Source organism: Dasypus novemcinctus, chromosome 9 (assembly GCF_030445035.2).
Source record: "Dasypus novemcinctus isolate mDasNov1 chromosome 9, mDasNov1.1.hap2, whole genome shotgun sequence".
NCBI lineage: Eukaryota > Metazoa > Chordata > Mammalia > Cingulata > Dasypodidae > Dasypus > Dasypus novemcinctus.
In genome coordinates, this window is record NC_080681.1 from 7736815 (window position 1) to 7745478 (window position 8664).

Below are 8664 nucleotides of genomic sequence, written 5' to 3' on the forward strand. Positions count from 1 at the left end.
GCGCTCCCATGAAGTGACAAAGCAGAGGAGATTTACTTTCCAGTCAATAAAGGACACCCCGTGGCCTTGGACCTGCTCCTCTGCCTTTGGCTCGGTGCTTTCCGGTGGCCGCGAGGAGCGGGGACAAGCCACCTTCGTCTCTCGCCAGGGCAGGTTTCTCTTTGTAGAGGGAGGTGAAGAGCAATCCCACGCTATTGCGTTGGAGTCGATTCCATGGTTTTCACTTGCTTTCCATATACCAAAGATGAGCTAACCTTCGGAGGCTCCCCCCACCCCACCCCACCCCACCCCACGGGGTTAAGTGGTGCTGCCTCCACCCCACCCCACGGGGTTAAGTGGTGCTGCCTCGCCTAGAGGGAAGAGCAAAGGAAGGCGAGTCCAGAAACCCCGCGGCAGCTGCAGGTTTACCAGACCCACTGCTTGGTGTCAGGCAACCCATGCCACCCTTGGTGCCCTGGGCTTCCTCTTAATCGGACTATTGATTTTATTTAAAACAATTTTTAAAAGATACTTAGATAATATAAATGTCACATAAAAAATATAAGGGAGGAAAGCAGAGGTGGCTCAAGCAATCAGGCTCCCATCTACCCCATGGGAGGTCCAGGGTTTGATTCCCGGGGCCCCCTGGTAAAGGCCCACACTGCGAGCTGGCCTGAGCTGGCTTGAGCAAAGAGCTGGCCCACGCAGAGTGCTGGCTGTGCGGCGAGCTGGCCTGAGCAGAGTGCTGGCCCGAGTAGAGAGCTGGCCTGAGTGGAGAGCTGGCCCGTGCAGAGAGCTTGTGCAGCAAGACGATGCAACAAAAAGAGACACAGAGGAGAAACAATGAGAGACACAGCAGACCAGGGAGCTGAGGTGGCGCAAGAGATTGAGCGCCTCTCTCCCACTCCAGAAGGTCCCATGATCAGTTCCCAGGGCCTCCTAAAGAGAAGACAAGCAGACACAGAAGAACACACAGAGAATGGACACAGAGAGCAGATGGGGGGGGACCTAATAAATAAATCTTTAAAAAAAAATATATATATATATATATATAGGGGATTCCCATATGCCCTGCTCCCCACTTAGACAATTTACTAACTAATATTCCTTGCAGTTGTCAGTCCAAGAGCAGTTGATGTTCATGATAATGATCCTTCAACATGGCAAGATCTTAAAAACATTTCCTATGGGCCCTTTAATCTCAGGGCAGCATGCATTTCATTTATTCAAATTCCTTGAAAACTAGTGATCTGCAAAGGCCACTTATAATTACAGACACAAGTTTCCAGGATGGTAAGTTACCAGAATGAGACACGGAGTGCTTACCATATTCTTTGCCCTTTATTCTGAGGATGACGCCACCGAAGGTGTTACAAGAACATCAGAAGGGTTGAAGTAGCACCCACGAGAGCATTGGCCTGGCATGGGGCACCCCTAGGAAGACTTCCCAAAGGTGTGGGGCAATGGCTTTAGGCTGTAGAACCCACTACATCATGAGACTCAATGATTGCTAGAACCACAACACTGAAAATCAGCAGAAACAGAGATGAACTGAACCATAATTTCAATCAACAGTATCTATTGACATTTATAGACTACTCCACCCAACAACAGCGGAATACATACTTTCCTTTAAGTGCCCATGGAACATATGCCAATATAGATCATATCTATTGGCCACAAAAGAAATGTCAATAAATTTAAAAGAATTTAAATCAGAGAGAGGCTATGTCCAACCACAAAGGAATTAAACTAGAATTTAATAAAAGAAAGATAAAAGGGAAATCTCCAAAGGCTTGTAAACCAAACAAAATGTATCTAAATAACTAATGGATCAGAACGTAACTCTCAAGTGAAATAAAATATACTTTGAACTGAATGAAAAATTGAACCATAACACATCAAAAATTGGGAGACAGAGCTAATCAATGCTAAGGAAAATTTATAGCACTCAGTGCATATGTTAGAAAAGAGAAGATTCATAAATAATCTAAGCTCCCACATCAAGAAGCCAGAAAGAAAGGAGCAAAATAAACCCAAAAGAAGTTAAGGAAAGAAATAATAAAAATAAGAGCAAAATCGATTAAATTGAAAACAGTAAAAGAGTAGAGGAAATCATGGCAACAAAGAGCTGATTCTTGGGAAATATGAATAAAATTCACAAAACTCTAGCAGGAATAATGGTGAAAAAACATGATGCAAATTATTAATACCAGGAACGAAACAGGGAATGTCACCATATGCCCTATACACATTAAAAGGACAATAAGAGGGAAACGGACTTTGGCCCAGTGGTTAGGGCGTCTGTCTACCATATGGGAGGTCCGTGGTTCAAACCCCGGGCCTCCTTGACCCGTGTGGAGCTGGCCATGTGCAGTGCTGATGCGCGCAAGGAGTGCCGTGCCACGCAAGGGTGTCCCCCGCGTGGGGGGAGCCCCACGCGCAAGGAGTGTGCCCGTGAGGAAAGCCGCCCAGCGTGAAAAGAAAGAGCAGCCTGCCCAGGAATGGCGCCGCCCACACTTCCCGTACCGCTGACGACAACAGAAGTGGACAAAGAAACAAGACGCAGCAAATAGACACCAAGAACAGACAACCAGGGGAGGGGGGAAATTAAATAAATAAATAAATCTTTAAAAAAAAAAAAAAAAGGACAATAAGAGAACACTACAACCAATTCTACACATGCAAATTTAATAACAGATATCCGTGAAATGATCCAATTCCATGAAAGGTGTGAACTACCATAGCTCACCTGATATAAAATAGATAACTACTAAAGAAATCAAATCCATAATTTAAAACCTTCCATAAGAGAAATCTCTAGGCCAAGATGGTTTCCCTGGAGAATACTACCAAATTTTTATAGAAGAATTAATACCAATTCTATAATCTTCTCCAAAAAATAGAGGAAGGGACATGTCTCAATTCGTTTTATGAATCACTCTCATACCAAAATGAGACAAAGAAGGTACAAAACAATACAATCCCCCCCCAAAAAAAAACCAAAAAACCCAAAGTACAGTGTCCCTCATGAATTTAGATGCAAAAATCTTTAACAAAACATTAGCAAATAGAATTCAGCAAAATGTAAAAAGAATTATACTCCATGACCAAGTGAGATTTATTCCAGGAATACATGGCTACTTCAATATTTAAAAATAAACCAATGTAATCCACCTTACTAACAGGCCAAAAAAGAAAGTTCATATGATCATATCAATTGGTGCAGAATAAGCATTTAATGATACTTAACACTCATTCATGCTAAAAAAAAAAAAAACTCTCAGAAAACTAGGAATAGAGGAGAACTTCCTCAACTTGATGATGAGCATATACAAAAAAGTCTACAGCTAATGTTACTCTTCTTCGTAAAAGACTGGAGTTCCCCGCCCCATTACTGGGAACAAAGTAAGGTTGTCTACTCTTATCACTCTTAATGCTGGAAGTTCTAGCCAGAGCAAATAAGGTAAGAAAAGGAAATAAAAGACATGCAGATCAGAAAGGAAGAAATAAAACTATCTGTATTTGTGAATGACATGTTTGGTGTTTGTGTAGAAAATAGCAAGGAATCAAAAACAGGAAAATCTAGAACCAATAAGTGTGCTCAGCAAGGGTGCAGGATATAATATAAATATACAAAAATTAATTATATTTTTCCCTAATAGCAATGACCACATGGACACTGAAATTGAAAATACAATACCATTTGCAATTGCTCAAAAAATAAATACAATGTTTAGGTGTAAAGTTAACACAACATGTACAAGACTTTTATGCTGAAAACACAAAACACTGATGAAAGAAATAAAAAGAAAATCTAAATAAATGAAGAGACATACCACGTTTTGAATTAAAAGACATAACCTAGGAAAGTTGTCACTTTTTCCCAAATTGATATATAAGTTTGAGGCAATTCATATCAAAATCCCTGCAAGATTTTTTTTGAAGATAAACACAAAATCATTCCAAAATTTACATGGAAAGGCAAAGGAATTAGGATAGCTGAAGCAACTTTTAAAAAGAAGAAAGTGGGAGAAAACTGTCTACTTCATCTCAAAACATTTTATATATCTACAATAACAAAAACTGGGTGGTAATAGTGGAAGGATAGACATACAGATAATGGAAAAATAGAGTACCCAGAAATAGACCCACACAAATATATCCAACCGATTTTTGGCAAAGTTGCAAAAGTAATTCAATAAAGGAAAGATAGCCTTTTCAACAAAATGAAATTGGAGTAATTGATGATCCAGAGGCAAAATAATGAACCTCAGAAATGTCCCACAGCTTAAAGAAAAATAACCTCAAAATGAATTCAAGCATATGTAAATTTTTAAACTTTTTCTTAAGAAAAAAAAAGAAAATCCTTAAATCCTTGGAATCTGGGGCAAAGTCAAGTTCTTAAATTTGAACCAGGAGCACAATCTGTAAAAGGGAAAAAATGATGAAAGGGACTTCATAAAAATTTAAAACATTTGTTTTGTGAAAGACCTTGTTAAGAGGATGAAAAGACAAGCTACAGACTGGAAGAAAATCTTTGCAAACCACGTATGTGGTAGGAGACTAGTATGAGACCACATAAAGAACTAAAAATTTAACAGTGAGGCCCATTAACAGATGTCCTTCAACAGGTGAATAGTGACTAAAATTCTGGAACATCCCCACCATGGACTGCTACTCGGCGGGAGAAAGGAGCTACTGATGCTTAGGAGAACCTGGATGAATCTCCAGAGAAGAGCGCTGAGTGAAAAAGGTAGTCCCCAAGGTTTACACAACATTACTGAAAAGACAAAGCTATAGAAATGGAGAGCCTGTTAGAGGGCTCCCGGGAGGGAGTGGGGCAGGAGGGAGTTATGTATGGCTATAAGAGGGCAACACGGGGGTCTTCGTGGTGATGGAAATGTTCTGTATCTTGACTATATCGATGTCAATATCTTAGTTGTGATATTGTAACATGATTTCACAAGCTGCTACCATTGGAGAAAGTGGCCAGGATCGGTTCCCAGAGCCACCTAATGTGAATACAAGCAGACACAGAAGAACACAGCGAATGGACACAGAGAATAGACAACAGGAGAACGGGGGAGAAATAAATAAATAGATCTTAAAAAAAAAAAAAAAGAATATATGGGGGGGCTCTCTCTGCCTGGAGGAGCCTGCACCAAATGTTGGTATGTATTTCTGTCTTTCTCTCCCATTTCTCTGCAAGCTCTGTTCCTTCCCCCAGATCCCCGTTTCCCAAACCAATTCTTTTTACTAGCTTAACCAAAAGAAAAAGAATACATGACATCTCTTTGTAATATTTCTTACAACTGCATGTTAACCTAGAATCATCTTGAAAGTAAAATTTAAATTTATTTTTTAAAAAATATCTTGGAATCTTGGAGCTTAAGCAGCTGTATTTGGGAAGTACCTGAAAGACAACTGGTTGTTATGGGTTGAATTGTTTCCCCGAAAGATATGTTCATGTCCTAATCCTGCATCCCGTGCATGTGACCTTATTTGGAAATCAGGTCTTTGGAGATATAATTAGTCAGGATGAGGCCCAATTGAATTAGGGTGGGTGACTGGTGCCCTTCTAAGAAGAGGGAAATTTGGACTCAGAGACAGACAGAGGGGAGAAGGCCATGTGAAGACAGAGGCAGAGATTGGAGTGAGGCATTTACAAACCAAGGACTGCCAAGGACTGCCGCCACACTCCAGGAGCCAGGAAGAGGAAAGGGAGGTGTCTCCCCGAAAGGTTTCAGAGGAGGCATGATCCTACCTACACCCCGCTTTCAGACTTCTAGCCCCCACCACTATAAGACATTACATTTCTCTTGTTTTAAGCCACTGTATTATTCAGCCAAAGGAGTGCTGATGCAAAACACCAGAAATCTGCTGAGCATTATAAAAGGTATTTATTTGGAGCTTACAGAGCATTATAAAAGGTATTTATTTGGAGCTTACAGAACCCAGGCCATAAAGCAGAAGTTACTTCCCTCACCAAATCTATTTGGAGCAAGATGGTTGCCAATGTCTGCGAGGGTCCAGACTTCCTGGGTTCCTCCCTTCCTCAGGCTTCTTTTTCCTGGACTCAGGGTTTCTTTCTTCCTGGGGCTGGCTTCTCTTTCCTCTTTGAGCTTATTTCCTGGGGCTCCAGTTTAAGGCTTCAGCATCAAACTCCAGCATCAAAACTCCAACATCAAAAACCCTCACTCTGTCCTTTGCCATGTCTTTTATCTTTACCACGAAAGGGTGGGGACTCAATGCCCTACTGGCAACAAGAGGTTTATGTAATTACTTAATCAAGGAAACCTGTGACTCCAATATAATCTAATATGCCCAGAGGAAAAGATCAATTACAAACAATTCAATATTTCTTTTTGGACTTCATCAATAATATCAAACATCAATAATAATCTGTGGCACTTTATAATGGCAGCCCTAGGAAACTGAGTGACATTCTTAATTACATTTTCTATACTGGGCCATGTTGGATGCCTCTTCTCAGGGTGCCCATGAAACTATGCTTACCTGCATCACTGCATTTACGTTATTGTTCTACAATTATCAATTTACATGTTGGTCTCCTTCACTACATTGTATATTTTTTAAGCGCAGGGACTGTGTCTCAATATCTTATACATACCACGTAACCATTTATTTGTTGATTTGGTATCTGAAACATAGTAGGTAGTTAAAAATGTTCGTTGCATGGGCAAATCAATGAATGCTTACATGGCAGGATCAGATGGCAGATGGCAGATGGCAGATTTTGTTCTGGGACTGACTGATAGGTAGATTTGTACAGGATCTCTAAGAACAAATTGACAGATGATGCTGAATACAATGGAGACAGTAACTACTGCCACATTCCTTTGGTATTGGAAAATGCTTGTCAGGGCATCAAGATTTCATATATGACAAACCAAGTTGATTGCAAAGGCCAAGTATGAGGTGGGCAAAGATTGACTTGGGGGTGTCTTGATTCTCTTTATTTCTATGTTCTTCTTTAGCATTCCCACATTCGCCCCCAGCCCTGAAGACACAAATAAGCATTATAGTTTTAGAGTTTTCCCTGGACTATTGGGATTCCCTAATGTGATGCTTTAATAGTCTAATGTCCTAAAATGCGCATTCCTATCCCCATTGTCCAACACTGAATAGTCCACTGTCCATTTGCTCAGGTGTCTATTTTTCTGACAGGGCTTCTTTGAACCAAAGTACTATTATCTGATCAGTGATTTAATATGGGATTCCCTCCCGTATTCACATCACATAGAAGTAGGTATATTCTGTAACCCAGAGCATGAAAATAAGGTGGGATTTTCAGGCCCCATGGCAGGTCTACTTAAAGAGTACAGTAAGTTTTGAAGTGCTCTTTTGACTCTGAGGGTAATTTAAATCCAAAGTAAACATTATAGTAACATTGGCACATAAGGCAAATAATTCCTTTAGGAGTTTTATTCAGAAATTGTCCTAAAATTACCATTAAACTATTCCAAAATTTTCCATCATTCTTTTTTTTTTAATTGAAAATATCTTTATTGGGATTAAGTATTTTCTATTTAAACATTTAATAAAGATTTTATTTGCTAATTCAATCTTGTGCCTATTTTATTTTTCTGATTATAGCTTCTGCCATTTTGTGGGGGATCCTGGCTTCCATTTTCAAATGTAAATTTTATCTGACACATTTGATTTTTTCTGTTAATTTTTCCCCAGCAGCATATTTTATTCTTCAGAGTTTTAGCCAATGTCAGTTTAGTCTCAGGCATAATAAGGGCTTATAATTATGGCTGATATATTATGTATTATTTGTAACAGCGTTACATGTTTTTATTGAGATATAATTCATAGGCTATAAAATTCACCTTTTTAAGTGTACAATTAAGTGGTTTTTAGTACATTCACAAGATTGTGCTGCCATCACCAATTCCAAAAACATTTTCCTCACCTCAACAAGGAACATGTATCGACTACATTCATACACCCCCCACCCAATATCCTATTCTGTACTATATTCTGTAATCACGTGAATTTAGAGTTATAGTAATATCAGATGGAAATGTTTCCCCCAATTTTTACAGACCCGCCAAGCTGCAAAAGATTACTGATGCCAAAGTCCTCATCTTAGTAGCAAATAGCACTCTCAGAACGGCCTACCTTTTACTCCCAATGTGCTGTGGCAAAGAGGAAGGAAACAGGAGTCGCTGGGGGTAGCAGGGGTGGGGGGGTGGCATGGGGGAAACAACAGTGAGCACTCTCTCAAGTCCAACACTGAGTTGTGGAAAAAATCCTGAGAAATGCCCCTGGAGAGAATGGGAAAGAATCCACATAAACATTTTTATTGCTTATGACAACTCCTGCAGCTCACATAAAAATTTTTTTAATAAACTAGACTAACATTATAAATATACAATACACACACACACACACACACATCCTGACATATTGACCAAGCTACAATTCATAGTGTGCTCCTCAAAAGTCTTTAAATTCATCTAAACGTCTTTAAATTCAAATGGCAAACCAGTTTCAGGGATCAAGTTTTCAAAGACCTTCTCATTCTGAGGTGGACTCTCAGTCCTTCCATATTTCATCCGTGATTCTTCCATCACCATGAACTAGAGGAGATGTTCGTATTTAATTTAATTTACAAATGTGCTACTCCTTAAATTGCCAGAATATTTTTGCTGC